General features: G+C 42.5%; 1 protein-coding gene across 1 annotated transcript in view; it reads left to right on the top strand.

Annotated features, from left to right (window-relative positions):
- Positions 1-17,265, top strand: part of ZBTB20 (zinc finger and BTB domain containing 20) — a 1,486,592-nt gene that overhangs the window by 960,822 nt on the left and 508,505 nt on the right. The window contains exon 5 of the mRNA XM_082245473.1: positions 267-333. The gene's annotated coding sequence lies outside the window, so the exon portion shown is untranslated. The remainder of the gene's footprint in view (positions 1-266; positions 334-17,265) is intronic.

Here is a 17,265-nt window from a genome sequence, read left to right as displayed (position 1 = left end):
TTATGGTACCCCTAAAATCCTAATTTTTCTCCCTCAATTTTCCCTTTTCCCTTCCCTGGGACTGTTTCTACGGGGGGTACGGCCCCTTTTTCTCTCCCCCCTTTTCAGTGTTTCACATTCATACACACTGATGCCAATTTAGACAGAAGCGAATTTAACCTATCATCGAAAAATGTACAATAAATATAATAAAAAAAAAAAAAAAGGTTCTGAGAGTTACACTTAAAGGACTGTTTAATAATTTCCCTCTTGTGTTTGTATTTTAGTTTTGATGCTGGTCTGGGCTCGGAACACTAGAAGACACTACAAGTAAGGATATAGAGACATCACTGGGTAAGTACAGCCATATGGGAGCATATTGCACCTTGATACATAGATGATGTTTTTTTTTCAAATCCAAGAATTTGGACTATTGGAGGACAAATTGTGAACTGATTAATGCCTGTTGCATGTGTTTTACCTATAACGTGTCTTTAAAAGGTTAAAGTATATATAAAAGCCATTTTTTTTGATAGAGTAAGGAATGGTTTAAACCTCTGTCAGTGTTTTTTTTTTTTTTTTTTTTTTTTGTGCCTGTGTCCTACTGAGGGGATTTTTCTCTACTTCTTGTCTCAAGAAGTGAAAGAAAATCTCTCGAAAATAAGGAAAATCTCCACTTAGTTGTCACTGGAGCAAGTATCCTATTTGGGAGAATTATATTCCTATTCCAGGGACAACCGAAAATTTGTGATGTTCCTTTACTTACAATAGTCACAGGACAAACAGAGAGATTGATCCTCCCCAGCAAGAATACAGACTGCAATAGGAACCTCTTGTCTGCCAATAGTTGGCCTGTGGATTTTAAATCAGCATTTTTTAGTGGTTTCAATTTATTCACAATTTATTTGTGATTATAATTCATTCCCAATGCATTTTATTAACTATATTATTAATATACTTTTTTTTAAGAATAGTTATTATTTTATCCAATTTTAAACAAGATCTGTTTTTCATTAACATGATTATAATTAAGATTATTATTATTATCATCGATTATAATTAAATATTAATTTCTGTTTTATTGGATTTTATCTTTTTTTTTGTCATCATTTTATTATTTGTATATGAATCCACATTGGCTAAACATCCTTTTCACTTTTTATATATTTTTTTTTTTATTCATTTATGAGTATTTGCCCAGAGTACAAATCAATTCCATATAAAAATGGATTTGTTTTTATGTGGATTTTGTAGCCTTGAAATAGGGGGCCGATCTTCGAACCCCCAAAACACTTTGGCTGCTCTCTGTTGTCTTTTTGTGAGCAAATATCAATTTTTTAAAGCTTTTGGACTCTGAGGCCTTTCATTTGGTGTTCCCATGAACTGTATACACACCTATAAACACCTGACATAGGTTCTAACCCTTCCCTACTCTATCCATTTTTTTTTAACTGGCTTTGGATGCACTGTAACTAAAGTGTGAAATTGAACGTTTGCCTTTTCTGCTTGGTTTTTATGTTCCACTGAGCTATAGCAGAGAGTAGGTGGAAGAGTCTCCAATATGGGTAATGTCATGGCACAGTAAGTCTGCATTGAAAGACCTCATTGGGGGCAGTTAGAGGAAGTCTGCATTAAAAGTCTTCATTGGTGGGAGTTAGAGGAAGTCTATATTGAAAGACCTAATTGGTGGGAGTTAGAGGAAAACTGCATTGAAAGACCTCGTTGTAAGAAGTTAAAGGAATTCTGCATTGGAAGGCTTCATTGGTGGGAGATAGAGGAAGTCTGCACTGAAAGACCTCATTGATGGCAGTCAGGGGAATTCTGCATTGGAAGGCTTCGTTGGTGGGAGTTAGAGGAAGTCTGCACTGAAAGACCTCATTGATGGCAGTTAGAGGAATTCTTCTTTGGAAGGCTTCGTTGGTGGCAGTTAGAGGAAGTCTGTATTGAAAGACCTCATTGGTGGAAGTTAGAGGAATTCTGCATTGGAAGACCTCGTTAATGGAAGTTAGAGGACATCTGCATTGAAAGACCTCGTTGGTGGCAGTTAGAGGAAGTCTTGTTGAAAGACCTCATTGGTGGAAGTTAGAGGAATTCTGCATTGGAAGACCTCATTGATGGCAGTTAGAGGACATCTGCATTGAAAGACCTTGTTGATAGGATTAAGAGGAAGTCTGCACTAAAAGACCTCATTAATGGCAGTTAGAGGAATTCTGCTTTGGAAAGCTTCGTTGGTGGCAGTTAGAGGAAGTCTGTATTGCAAGACCTCATTGGTAGAAGTTAGAGAAATTCTGCATTGGAAGACCTCATTGATGGCAGTTAGAGGACATCTGCATTGAAAGACCTTGTTGATAGGATTAAGAGGAAGTCTGCACAAAAAGACCTCATTAATGGGCAGTTAGAGGAATTCTGCTTTGGAAAGCTTCGTTGGTGGCAGTTAGAGGAAGTCTGTATTGCAAGACCTCATTGGTAGAAGTTAGAGAAATTCTGCATTGGAAGACCTCATTGATGGCAGTTAGAGGACATCTGCATTGAAAGACCTTGTTGATAGGATTAAGAGGAAGTCTGCACTAAAAGACCTCATTAATGGCAGTTAGAGGAATTCTGCTTTGGAAAGCTTTGTTGGTGGCAGTTAGAGGACATCTGCATTGCAAGACCTCGTTGGTGGCCGTTAGGGGAAGTCTGTGTTGAAAGACCTCATTGGTGGCAGTTAGAGGAATTCTGCATTAGAAGGCTCCTTTGGTGACAGTTAGAAGAAGTCTGCAGTAAAAGACCTCATTGGTGGGCGTTAGAGGAAGTTTGCTTTTACAGACCTCATTGGGGACGGGTAGAAATTGATAGACCACTTTCACTCTCCAGTTAACCTCAAATTCCTCACCATTTTTGAAAAAAGAGTTTGGGAGTTTAACATGTCAGTTGGGGCAAGACCTCATTGGTGGCAGTTGGAGGAAGGCTGTATTGAAAGACCCCTAGGAGAGGAAGTCTTCATTGAAAGACCCCCTTGGTGGGAGTTAAAGGAAATATTTATTGCAAAACCACATTGTTGGCAGTTAGAGGAAGTCTACATTGTGAAAGACTTAATTGGTGGCAGTTATAGGAAGGCTGTTTTGAAAGACCGCCTAGGAGAGGAAGTCTTCATTGAAAGACCCCCTTGGTGGGTGTTAGAGGAAGTCTTCATTGCAAAACCACGTTGTTGGCAGTTAGAGGAAGTCTGCATTGAAAGACCTCATTGGTGGCAGGTAGAAGGTGATAAACCACTTTCACTCTCCAGTTAACCTCAAATTCCTCACCATTTTTGAAAAAAAGTTTTGGGAGTTTAAAATGTTTACAAACAAATTCAAAAGAGATGTAATGAGACCGATATTGGGGCTGCCATTTTTACTCCTGAAAATGCTAGTTCCCTGGCAGTTGTACTGTTCCTCGTACTTCCATAATTTATTTTACTGTTGTGGAACTGGTGCGCAGATAAGAACTGGCTTTTTTTTTTACTTTTTTGGAAAAGGTGACTTAGTTATGGTGGCAGTGGGCCAGCACAAAAGCCAGGCAACTAGCATTTTTGGATTATTAATATTTAGTTTGATTCATGAAATGAGATCATCTTTATAATGTAAAAACTGCATGTGTGTCCTTGAAAAAGTGGACTTTGTTCCAAGAAATGTGTTGGATGAAAATCTGCATCTGTATGATTAATTGTGATGGATACACTAATGATGCTATAATGGATCTTTTGTTATGATCTTTGGTCAAGATCAAATGTCATAGTACATGCTTTATGTGGAAAAAATAACATTTTGAGATATTTCATGTATGTGTCGGTATAAAAGCTGAACTCCAGGAATTCAGCCACATTGTTTAATCTGCTGACTTACTATGAGTTAAGTCCAGCGAGGTGCATGCCACCCCATGAACGTATCCAGGATATCCATATCCTTTTTAAAACCCCCAGCAACAGTAGACCCCTCCTTTAACAGTAGACCCCTCCTTCAACAGTAGAGACCCCTCCTTCAGCAGCAGACCCCCCCTTCAACAGCAGACCCCCCCTTCAACAGTAGACCCCTCCTTCAACAGTAGACCCGTCCTTCAACAGTAGACCCCTCCTTCAACAGTAGACCCCCCCTTCAACAGTAGACCCCTCCTTCAACAGTAGACCCCTCCTTCGACAGTAGACCCCTTCTTCGACAGTAGACCACTCCTTCAACAGTAGACCGTTCCCTCAACAGTAGACCCCCTCCCTCAACAGCAGACCCCCCTCCCTCAAAAGTAAATCCCTCCCCCTTAACAGTAGATAATTCCCAGCAACAATAGACCCCCAGCAACATAGGACCCCCTTCCCTTAGCAACAACAGATCCACTACCAGCATCAATAGACTCCTTGTAGATAATTCCCAGCAACATAGGATCCCCCCTCCCTTAGCAACAACCAATCCACTACCAGCAACAATAGACTCCCCCCTCAATAATAGATCCCCAAGCAGTCAACATTAATAGACCCTCCAGCACACCCCACCACCCCTTGTCATTATATACATTTTGTTCCGGAACCCACATTCCTGCTTAAAAAAAGCCCTGGACATATTTATAACGGACAGTTTTTTTGAGCACTGGGAGTACAGCTATTGCTACACTCCAGGCCTCTGGGAGGAGAGATTTTGTTATACCCACCCCTCTGCTGTTCATTCACAGAAGGCTTTATATGCTGTAAATAGGTTCACATATTACAAAGTGCTCTGTGATTGGTCAGGAGGAGGGGAAGGGGGCGGGCAGAGCGGCCAAAGGCGACTCTGTAGCTGCTGAGACCAGAAGGTTCAAACGTCAGAGCACCACAAGTAAAGCAATAACTGTACTACTGGGGCTAGGTAAAAATATAAATTTAAATTGGCCCTGGGTTTACACATATGGGATGCGGGAACCAGTGCGATTCCAGTGCCGGTTCCCGTATCGCATCTCCCTCGCAGGTAGTTCGCGCTGCCCTTTGCGAACCGCTGAGGGTGTCAATATAAAGTTAATGACACTCCCAGATCGGTTTGCAGATCGCAGTGCGAACTGTGAATTTGACAGGAATCAGATTGCATGGGTGGGAACACCTATTCGATCCGATTCCTGTGCAGGAAAAAGAAAAAAAGATTCCTGCACTATTTTTTGCAAATACAATGCAAGTTCAGCCATTCGCATTGCACAGACATCACATGTGATCTGCACAGCAATGTGTTGCGAATCACATGCGACACCTGACATTGCAGTAGTGTGAACCCAGGCTAAAAGAGATAGGTTCACAAGGTGGCATGCGCCTCGCTGGACTTAACTCCTAGTCACACATTTTACAAAGTGCCTGGATTCCTGGAGTTCCGGTTTAGCTATCGGCATTCCACCATTATCCTTCTCTCTTTGGAGTTCTCGGTGTTCATTGCTTGTTGGTCAGTGGAGTGAATTCAGAAAGACTTGTGCGGATTTTGTCCTTTTTTTTGCCATATATTCTGTAAATCATGTAATTGAAGGAAAATTACCATCACAGTTGCAATTGTGTCTCTCGCAAAATTTACAGTAATAATATTTAACATAGCGACTGTAAATTGTGATCTGTGTGAGGTCAGCGTCCTATAGGACAGCCCTGAGCTATTCTTTATAAATGTTTCTCCAGTGATTTGTGAATTATTTTATTGCAATCTTCATATTTTTTGCTGTATGTGAAGATCCTGTTATATAGCAATGCTGAGGATGAGTCCTGGATAGGATACATATAACTGAACCCCGATACCACTCTATATATTACATAGGCTGCTGTTGTGTTATAATATACAGGTCAGTGCTGGGGGGGGGGGGGAGGTAATATACTGAATGGAGTTGTGTTATAATATACAGGTCAGTGCTGGGGGGAAAATATAATGAATGGTGATGTGTTATAATATACAGGTTGGTACCGGGGGGGGGGGGGGGGGTAATATACTGAATGGTGATGTGTTATAATATACAGGTCAGTGCTGGGGGGTAATATACTGAATGGTGATGTGTTATAATATACAGGTTAGTACTGGGGGGGGGGGGGGGTAATATACTGAATGAAGATGTGCTATAATATACAGGTCAGTGCTGGGGGGTAATATACGAATTGGTGATGTGTTATAATATACAGGTCAGTGCTGGGGGGTAATATACTGAATGATGATGTGTTATAATATACAGGTCAGTGCTGGGGGGGTAATATACTGAATGGTGATGTGTTATAATATACAGGTCAGAGCTGGGGGGTAATATACTGAATGGAGATGTGTTATAATATACAGGCCAGTGCTGGGGGGTAATATACTGAATGGTGATGTGTTATAATATACAGGTTAGTACTGGGGGGGTAATATACTGAATGGAGATGTGTTATAATATACAAGTCAGTGCTGGAGGGGGGGGGGGGTAATATACTGAATGGTGATGTGTTATAATATACAGGTCAATGCTGGGGGGGTAATATACTGAATAATGATGTGTTATAATATACAGGTCAGTTCTGGGGGGAGGGGGGGGGGTAATATACTGAATGGTGATGCGTTATAATATACAGGTCAATGCTGGGGGGGTAATATACTGAATGATGATGTGTTATAATATACAGGTCAGTGCTGGGGGGTAATATACTGAATGGTGATGTGTTATAATATACAGGTCAGAGCTGGGGGGTAATATACTGAATGGTGATGTGTTATAATATACAGGTCAGAGCTGGGGGGTAATATACTGAATGGTGATGTGTTATAATATACAGGTCAGAGCTGGGGGGTAATATACTGAATGGTGATGTGTTATAATATACAGGTCAGAGCTGGGGGGTAATATACTGAATGGTGATGTGTTATAATATACAGGTCAGAGCTGGGGGGTAATATACTGAATGGAGATGTGTTATAATATACAGGTCAGTGCTGGGGGGTAATATACTGAATGGTGATGTGTTATAATATACAGGTTAGTACTGGGGGGGTAATATACTGAATGGAGATGTGTTATAATATACAAGTCAGTGCTGGAGGGGGGGGGGGGGTAATATACTGAATATACTGAATGGTGATGTGTTATAATATACAGGTCAATGCTGGGGGGGTAATATACTGAATGATGATGTGTTATAATATACAGGTCAGTTCTGGGGGGAGGGGGGGGGGTAATATACTGAATGATGATGTATTATAATATACAGGTCAGTGCTGGGGGGGGGGGGGGGTAATATACTGAATGGTGATGTGTTATAATATACAGGTCAATGCTGGGGGGGTAATATACTGAATGATGATGTGTTATAATATACAGGTCAGTTCTGGGGGGAGGGGGGGGGTAATATACTGAATGATGATGTATTATAATATACAGGTCAGTGCTGGGGGGGGGGGGGGTAATATACTGAATGGTGATGTGTTATAATATACAGGTCAGTGCTGGGGGGGGGGGGGGTAATATACTAAATGATGATGTGATAATATACAGGTTCAGTGCTGGGGGTTAATATATACTGTATGGTGATGTGTTCTAATATACAGGTCAGTGCTGGGGGGGGGGGGGGGGGGTAATATACTGAATGATGATGTGTTATAATATACAGGTCAGTGCTGGGGGGGGGTAATATACTGAATGGAGATGTGTTATAATATACAGGTCAGTGCTGGGGGGGGGGGGGGGGTAATATACTGAATGATGATGTGTTATAATATACAGGTTAGTACTGGGGGGCGGGGGTAATATATTGAATAGTGATGTGTTATAATATACAGGTCACCCCTCTGCTTACTCCTCCTGTCAATGTGTTCACAGTGTTAGACTGACATCACTGTGCAAAGTATTAGGCCCCTTGCTAACGATACTCTTGTTTAAGCATCAACTTTTTTCATCTGTTTTTTTTTTTTTATGTATTTTCACGCATATGCGTTTGCGCAAGTTTCACACGCATGCGTGCATTTTTGCGCAATTGCGCGGAAACGTATTCTCATGTTCTTGTTTTGTGCATTATGTAAATGGCCATTTGCGCACATTTGAGTCCCTCCTCCAGCCTAAGTGCTGCTGTGCAGAGAATTGTGGGAAGCTAATATAAGGACAGATTCAGGTGCTTCCATTAGCTTTATTTACATGGAATTATATTTTTTAGTTGTAATAATGAGTGTTTTTTTTTTTTTTTTATTATGTGCTTGGATGACACTTTAGAGGTGACCAGGACCTGTCAGATGACATCGGCATGTTTTTCGGCACGTCTTGGCGATCACAGCGTGATGCGGCGTATCCGGCGCTCTCACAGAGCTGTCCTTTTTATTTCCACAAACACTCGGCACGGTACAGAAGGGAGAGGCAGGAAGACAGCTTCACGCCAAACACGTTGTGTAAGAATACACTGCGGCCTCCTCATTACTCCTTGATATCGAGAGACGCCTGACACACTGGGATAGCGGCCAGCCGCTGCCTCGCCCTTTTTTTTTTTTTTTTTTCGTGACCGAGTGCCCAGTATGCCTTGCAGGCCTTTCACTGTAAATCTTAAAAAAAAAAAAAACAATGTGGTGCCAATCTAGTCAGCTCTTGCTGGATTGTGCCACCTGTAACAAGTGCTGGGTGAATGAGAAGAGGAGGAGTGAAGGTTGCACGCTCCTCGTCCATCGTGAACGTCATATCTGCCAGTGCAGAGTTTCAGCAGAAACAGGAGACCTCACAGTAATGGTGGCTATACACATTTCAATAAACCATCAGTTTATTTCCCAGGATCAATCGTTCTGTAGTCGACAACACTATCGATCAATATGCCACACATAGCTGAAGCAGATGCTGATCAATAGTTTGGAAGATCGCAGGTCACATCTCTGTTGTTACTATAAAGTAATCTGATTGACTGGCAAGAAGTAAGGTCTCCCCAGATCCCCCCAAAAGGGAGGTATGGGGTGGAAGGGGATTTTAGCGTGCCAAAAAGAAAAAATGTACAATCATATAGCGCAGGAGTCGGGAACTTTTTTGCTGAGAGGGCCATGAATGCCACATATTTTCAAATGTAATTCCATGAGAGCCATACAGTGAGTAGATGGAGCCATGTGAAAGTGCCTGGAGTCCGGTCGGGAAGAGAGCAGAGCAGGCAGGTATGCAATGAGGCCGGAGTGGTGAAGCGCCTGCAGGCCTGCAAGTGATGGAGGTGAGTATAGGACATGAGAAAATGGCGGCCGGCCACTGAAAGCCTCAGAAGTGGATGTGAGAGGCAGCTCCCAGGGGTCCCCGGGTGTCAGAGGGGAAGGAGATCGTGTCTGTCGGGGCACAGGGAGCGCATGGCAGGTCTGCTTACCGGACGGTGATTGCAAAGGCCCTCAGATGCACAGCACACGAGCCGGCGGTGGTACCGCGAGTAGGCCACGGGGTCCGTAGCGTGGCAATCCGCTCACCCAGAGACAAACTGAGAGTAGCCCACAAAGTGTACCGTCGATGGGTGCAGAAATCTCCTTGGCACCGGGCACAGCTACGCGGATGGCACTGGATTGAGTGGTAGACGCGGCGGAGCTCTGGGACTACACCTCCAGCGCGGCTCACGTCCGGACACGCTCCCCTTTATTAAAGTTTTGTCTGCGAGCCATATGCAGACATCAAAAGAGCCACATCTGGCTCACGAGCCATAGATTCCCTACCCCTCATATAGCGTAACAAAATCGCGATCGGCAGCACCGAGACGCTTTGTTCATGAATTTGATTCTATTTCAATAATTTCGATTAGGAGTATTTGGGTGGGGTATCTTGTGCATACAAAAACAAGGCACAATCCCCAAAAGTACGAATAATGGCAAAAAGTGAGGTCCCCCCCAGATCCCCCCCCCCCCCCCAAAGGGAGGTATGGGTAGAAATTGGATTTTAGCGTGCCAAAAACAAAAAATGTACAATCATATAGCGTAACAAAGATAGGTAAAATCAACAATGATTATTATTCATCGTTAAAAGTAAAGGCATTAATTAATATCTAAAAACGTAATAAATGCTAACAGGTTTATTGTACAGCCTATTGTACAGCCAGCATAACACTTGAGAGTAAACCTAGAATGGTGGGAACAAAGTGTTTCGACCGCGATGGGCTTCTTCAGGATCCACTTCGTGTTTACCGCTTTAACACTGGTAAATGATGCAAACAGTACATTAAACTACCAAAAAATAAATGTGCAGTAAAAGAGAAAAAAAAACACACTTCTATATTATTCAAAACAATATATATATGATGAACTCATATCAAATCATATAATCAGGTTGATTTTATATATATATTTAATTTGTGAATTGTAGTTTATACATGCTTTTTTTTTTTTTTTTCTTTACTGCACACATTGTTTTTTGGTAGTTTAATGTACTGTTTGTATCTACCAGTGGTAAATGATACAAAAAGCGGTAAACATTAAGTGGATCCTGAAGAAGCCCATCGTGGGCAAAACGTGTTGATCCCGCCATTCTATGTTTACTCTCAAATGTTATGCTGGCTGTACAATAGTCCTGTTAGCGTTTATTGTAAACACGGCAGACCCTTGTTCTGTCAGTTATCATCACAGGACTCCTGTGTTCCTCCTATTTAGGAACACAGGTCCTTGTGTTGATCCAATAAGCCCACCCCCCTCACAGTTATAAAACACCCCATAGGCTCACATTTAACCCTTTGATCGCCCCTGGGTTCACCCCTTCCCTGCCAGTGTCATTATTACAGTAACAGTGCATATTTTTAGCACTGATTACGGTAGTAATGTCACTGGTCCCCCCAAAAGTGTCAAAAATGTCAGTTAGGGGTCCGATCTGTCCGCAGTCCCGCTAAAAATCGCTGATCCCCACCATTACTAGTTAAAACAAAATAAATAAATAGAAATTACATGAATCTTTCCCCTAGTTTGTAGACGCGCAAACCAATCAAATTACGCTTTTTGGGAGTTTTTTTTTTTTTACCAAAACTATGTAGCAGAATACAAATTGGCCTAAAATGATGATAAAATTAGATTTTTCAATTTTTGGGGGGTTGTAATGTTATATAGCAGAAAGTGAAAAATATTGTTTTCTTTTTTTTCAGAATGTCGCTATTTTTTTTGTTTATAGCGCAAAAAAATGAAAATCGCACAGGTGATCAAATATCACCAAAAGAAAGCTCTGTTTGTGGGGAAAAAAAGGACATCAATTTTATTTGGGTACAGCATCGCATGACCACGTCATTGTCCGTTAAGGCCCCGTTTCCACTAGTGCGACTTGTTGTGCGTCTTGACTCATGTCATGACAAGTCAAAACCTATTAATTTCTATTAGGACCATGCTAACTGCTGTAGCTCAAGACGCAGCGACTCGACAAAAGGTTTTTGCACTACTTTTGGACGACTTAAGTGCGACTTGTCCCTCATAGAAGGTAGTCGCGCTGAAGCCCCCAGAAGTAGTCGCAAACAAGTCGCACTAGAAATCGCACGACTTTGTAGGCGCATTCGTGGAAACGCAGCCTTAAGTAATGCAGTGCTGAATTGCAAAATGTGGCCTGGTCAATTATGGGGGTAAAATTTTCCGGTCCAGAAGTGGTTAAATGACTGATTTTTGTGCCTGAAGTTCATCAGTTAGTGCCAGTTCACATTTGTGCGATGCGGGAACGCTTCGAATATATACAGCGTGTTCCCGCATCGCATCCGCACCCCTGGCAGTTCACACTGCCATAAAAGTTAAGAACACCCCCGGATCAGATCGCATATCGCAGTGCGATCTGCAAGTTCACACAGAATCGTATCGCACTAGTGTGAACCACCATGTGATCTGATTCTGCTGCGGACCAAAAAAAAAAGGATCCTGTGCGTGTTTTAGTGTGATTGCGGTGCGAATTCAGCCATACAAACAAAATGGCTTAAATTTGCACCGCACAGAGATCGCATGTAATTTTAGGAGCAGTGCTGTCCGAATGACATGCGATCTCTGTGATCGCACAAATGTGAACTGGCACTTACTCCATGCACACATATCTCTAAACCCTTCATTTATATCAGAACGTGTCTTCATATTGCATTTCTCTCACATATTGCTCAGTCAGAGCTCTGTTGTAACGCGGAACCCTGAAAGGAGCGCTGGGATTCCTGGGCTTGGCCAATCTTGGTGCTGCGAACCATTGTTGCGTTTCAGAGAATCTCTGGTCCTGGGCTTGGCCAATCCCGGCGCTGCAAACCATCGTTGCGTTTCAGAGAATCTCCGGTCCTGGGCTTGGCCAATCCCGGTGCTGCGAACCATTGTTGCGTTTCATAGAATCTCCGATCCTGGGCTTGGCCAATCCCGGTGCTGCGAACCATTGTTGCGTTTCAGAGAATCTCCGGGCCTGGGCTTGGCCAATCCCGGTGCTGCGAACCATTGTTGCGTTTCAGAGAATCTCCGGTCCTGGGCTTGGCCAATCCCCGTGCTGCGAACCATTGTTGCGTTTCAGAGAATCTCCGGTCCTGGGCTTGACCAATCCCGGTGCTGCGAACCATTGTTGCGTTTCAGAGAGTCTCCGGTCCTGGGCTTGGTCATTCCCGGTGCTGCGAACCATTGTTGCGTTTCAGAGAATCTCCGGTCCTGGGCTTGGCCAATCCCGGTGCTGCGAACCATTGTTGTGTTTCAGAGAATCTCCGGTCCTGGGCTTGGCCAATCCCGGTGCTGTGAACCATTGTTGTGTTTCAGAGAATCTCAGCTCGCCAAAAAAAAATTAAAAATTGCCGTCGCGCTGTGCTAAAAGTAGAAATGGGAAAAAGAAAACAATAGCGGTACTTATTACCGAAATTAATTATTGACAAGAATGTTTATTTCTATCAATAATTAAAAGCGCTTTCCTCGCTCATTACCGTGATCATGTGTTTCGCAGCTCTGATATTTCATAACCTCAAGCAGATGATTGTGTATGTTTATATACTTTTCCTGCAGCAATAGGGCAATTAAACATTGCGTTGCTGTACAGAAGCAATCAGAAACACTTAGATGTACCTGCGGAGGGCACTTATTGGAGATTTCTCTTCCAAAAAAAAAGGACTTTATGTTCAGAAACATCTGTAGGAAGCCAAGAGGGTTGGTTAAATGATGGAGGTTTTCCTTCTGCTGCTCTGATTCTTCCTAAATCTCTATACAATAAGACACGACGAGAAGGGATGAGCGGAGGGATTTTGGCAAAATTGATTTTAGCCCTCGGCAGAATTCTCCAGAAGCAGAAGTTCTCAATTTCACTTATTGAACTGCTCAGGCGACATTTTCTTTTCTGTCAATAAAATTTTTTTTTGAAGGGTGTATCATTTTAACGGTATTTATGGTAGTTTTAACATTTTATTTTGGCCTCATGTACACTGTTGCTGATAAACAGACGTTTAGGAGCAAATTGGGCGTTTTTTTCTCAGCAGCTCCTGACTTCTCCTCTACGTTACCTTATCTGTCCATATACGCTGAGACGTTTATAGTCGTTTAGAGGCAGTTGAGTTTGGTGACATTTTTTTAAAAGCAAAAAAAAAAAAAAAATGCGTTCAGACGGAATTTTATTGCCATTTGAAATGCCAAATGCTTGTAAAAGCGTGCAAACGCGTCTAAACGTGGTAACTCACATTTATAAACACAAAAGGAAAGTTTCTAACCGTCTAGCTGTCAAGTTTCAGCATCCAGGAGAGGTTCTCAAACGTCCCATGTACATGAAGCCTTAGAGTGCAGGAGAAAAGACTAGGGTAGATAAGAGGTCACTATCTAAAACTTCTAAACAACCCTTCAAAACTCCATAAACACTGCATGTAATCACGGCAAAAGGGACGTTTTTTAACCGTCTAGCTGTCAAGTTTCAGCATTCAGGAGAGGTTTTCAAACGTCCTGTGTACACGAAGCCTTCGTATGCAGGAGAAAACATGACTAGGGTAGATCAGAGGTCACCACCTAAAACTTCTAAACGACCCTCCAAAACTCCATAAACGCACCGTGTAACCACGGCAAAAGGGACATTTTTAACCATCTAGCTGTCAAGTTTCAGCATTCAGGTTTTAAAACGTCCTGTGTATATGAAGACTTAAGCCCCACACGATCAGATTATCGAACGATCTGTCGTCCATTTTTTGTGGCATGATAGTCTGATGTGGAAAGTGAAGAGGTTATTTTCAAACAAATTTTCTCGTACGACAGAATTCTACTTCAGAAGTGATGTCATGTGTTGGATTTTTTTGTATGTGTTCTTTCCTCTCTGAGCATGCCTAGTCTTGCTCTTAAGATTTTTTTCCGTCGAAAACTGTACTAATGAGACGAAAATCGGACGTTGTGTTGACGGACGATAAAAAATTTATAGCCTGCACATCAGGATTTTTTCAGCCGAAAACTCGGAGTCGGCTATCGAAAGCACCGTACTAACAATCCGAAAATCGTCAGATCGGTCGTCGGACGAAATTTCCCCTCAGATTTTCTTATCGTGTGTACGGGTTTTTAGTGTGCAGGAGAAAACATGACCAGGGTAGATAAGAGGTCACCATCTAAAACTTCTAAACAACCCTTCAAAACTCCATAAACGCCGCGTGTAATCATGGCAAAAGGGACGTTTTTAACCGTCTAGCTGTCAAGTTTCAGCATTCAGGAGAGGTTTTCTCAACGTCCTGTGTACATGAAGCCATAATGTGCAGGAGAAAACATGACTAGGGTAGATCAGAGGTCACCACCTAAAACTTCTAAACAACCCTCCAAAAGTCCATAAAAGTCACGTGTAATCACGGCAAAAGGGACATTTTTAACCATCTAGCTGTCAAGTTTCAGCATTCAGGAGAGGTTTTCAAACGTCCTGTGTACTTGAAGCCATAGTGTGCAGGAGAAAACATGACCAGGGTAGATCAGAGGTCACCATCTAAAACTTCTAAACAACCCTCGACATAACATAAACTCCATAAACGCCGCGTGTAATCACGGCAAAAGGGAAGTTTTTAACCGTCTAGCTGTCAAGTTTCAGCGTTCAGGAGACTTTTTCAAATGTCCTGTGTACATGAAGCCTTAGTGTGCAGAAGAAAACATGACTAGGGTAGATCAGAGGTCACCACCTAAAACTTCTAAGCAACCCTTCAAAACTCCATAAACGCCACGTGTAATCACGGCAAAAAGGACGGTTTTAACTGTCTAGCTGTCAAGTTTCAGCATTCAGGAGAGGTTTTCAAACGTCCCGTGTACATGAAGCCATAGTGTGCAGGAGAAAACATGACTAGGGTAGATCAGAGGTCACCACCTAAAACTTCTAAACAGCCCTCCAAAACTCCAGCACCCCTTAACCCTAAAAATACTATTAACACGTCAGGCCTTTTATTAAATCAAAATACCAATAAATAAAAAATGAATAACAAAGTACTACTACAACAAAATATACTATATATACATGCCCCCAGCTGCAAGACACCATCTCGGGAACATTACCACTTGCCCATAGACCTTACAGGTCTCCCATTACCTAATCTCTGTTATTGGACCACACCCAACCAGAGGACACCACACCAACAGATGGGTCCCCACTTGTATTCCAGAAACAGATTTTAACCCCATTCAAAGGGTCCCAACCGCCAACCCTATTACAGTAATACCTATCTACCTCCCACCTACCAAGCCAATACCAGGGAGGGAGGGACATTTATCCAATGGCTTCCAGACTCTGACTGTCCCAGTCCAACCCCTCCCTGCAGTCTAATATCTTACTCTTCTCCCCATCACCCGTTAGGTTGCCTAAAACAGCCCTGACCCATCGAGGCAGGGACACCACATTGAGATAAAAGAGTTAAGTGCAGTCTTTAGTGCAACAGGGTGCTCTGCAAGCTCTTGCAAAATAAGTGGGCTGCCTTAAAGCAGCACGCAAATGCATAATAGTCTGCATGAGCTGAGTGTTTTAGTTGGGAGAGTCAGGAATTAAGAGATCAATTTACACCGATCAGCTATAATATTATGCCTACCCACCTAATATTGAGTTTGTCCCCCATTTGCCACCAAAACAGCCGCTCTTGCCACCCAAACAGCTCTGACCCATCTAGGCATGGACACCACTAGACCTAAGAAGGTATGTTGTGGTATCTGGCAGTGGCATCAAGCCATCAATAGCAAACCCTTTAGTTTGCTAGTCAACATATCAGACTGGTTGTGTTTCTCAATCCATTCTTGAACCATTTTTGCAATGTGGCAGGACACATTATCCTGCTGAAAGAGGCCACAGCCATTACAGTAATAATGTTTCCATGAAATGGTGTACTCGGTCACCAATAATGTTTAGGTTGGTGGTAGGTGTCAAGTAACATCCACATGAATGGGAGTAGCAAAATCTCTGTCTTTTTTTTGCAGTTACCCACTTTAGGATTTAGTGCTTGCAGTAGTGATCCTTGACCAAACCCATTGCTACTCCTAATTGGTCCATTAAAATGGATGAATGCCTCGCTGACCAAAGGGTTCATGGGGCTGAGGTAGACCTATGTGAAACTTCTACATTTCAAGTGAACTACTGCAGGGTGGGCCAATGCAAAGGCAGGAGAGGCTCCTGCTTTGGGAGTTGTGGTGGTGAAGTTACATGAGTGCAGCTGGGGTAGGAGCCTTGTGTATTGCACATTGTTTTTTTTATTGATGCTTGTATCTATCATGGGCACTTACAGTGCACGTGTGTTGTTTTTTTTTTTTTTTCTTTACAGAGACAGAGGATGCACATTTTGTTGGGCTGGGCAGAGGATCTGTGGCCTTTGGGTCTTTTTCCTCTCCCAAACTGGGGGTCTCTCTATGATAGAGCCCTTACCAAATACTTGGAGGACCAGCTTAAGCAGATCCCTCAGGAGTGGGGTCCAACTGACTCTGGTCTAGGTAGACCAAGAGTACCTTGCCCCTGTCAGGAACATTGCTCCTGGGGGTATATAAAAAGAAACTCACAGTAATAAATGATAGATCAAAAATTACAATAAGTACCCTAAGCGCTTAGGAGTAAAATGGATGAAAAGAATAATAAACTGCTGCTACTTAAATGATAAAAAATATATAAAAAGAAATTTGATAATTTAATAATGAAAGCATATAGCAATAAGGACAAATGTATAACTTTATAGTCTATAGCGTCTGTAACTCTTTTAATGTTAAAATCATAGACATATTGCACTCACTTGTAATTGTAGAAAACTACATAATAGAGCAGGTGAGGTCTACACCCTTTGGACACGAGCTCCGGGCTCCACGACGCAGACCAGGTTCCTCCAGATGTTCCTTCACCATTGCTATAGTGATTGTGGACGCCGTCTGGTCACGCCCCGACGCATTTCGTCACTTCCGAGCTTGTATTGAAGTAAAGTAAGACAGTTCACAA

Source organism: Pelophylax lessonae (assembly GCF_965119305.1).
Source record: "Pelophylax lessonae genome assembly, chromosome: 2".
Taxonomy (NCBI): domain Eukaryota; kingdom Metazoa; phylum Chordata; class Amphibia; order Anura; family Ranidae; genus Pelophylax; species Pelophylax lessonae.
Note: the sequence above shows the minus strand (reverse complement) of the source record. Positions and strands in the feature narration are given on the sequence as shown.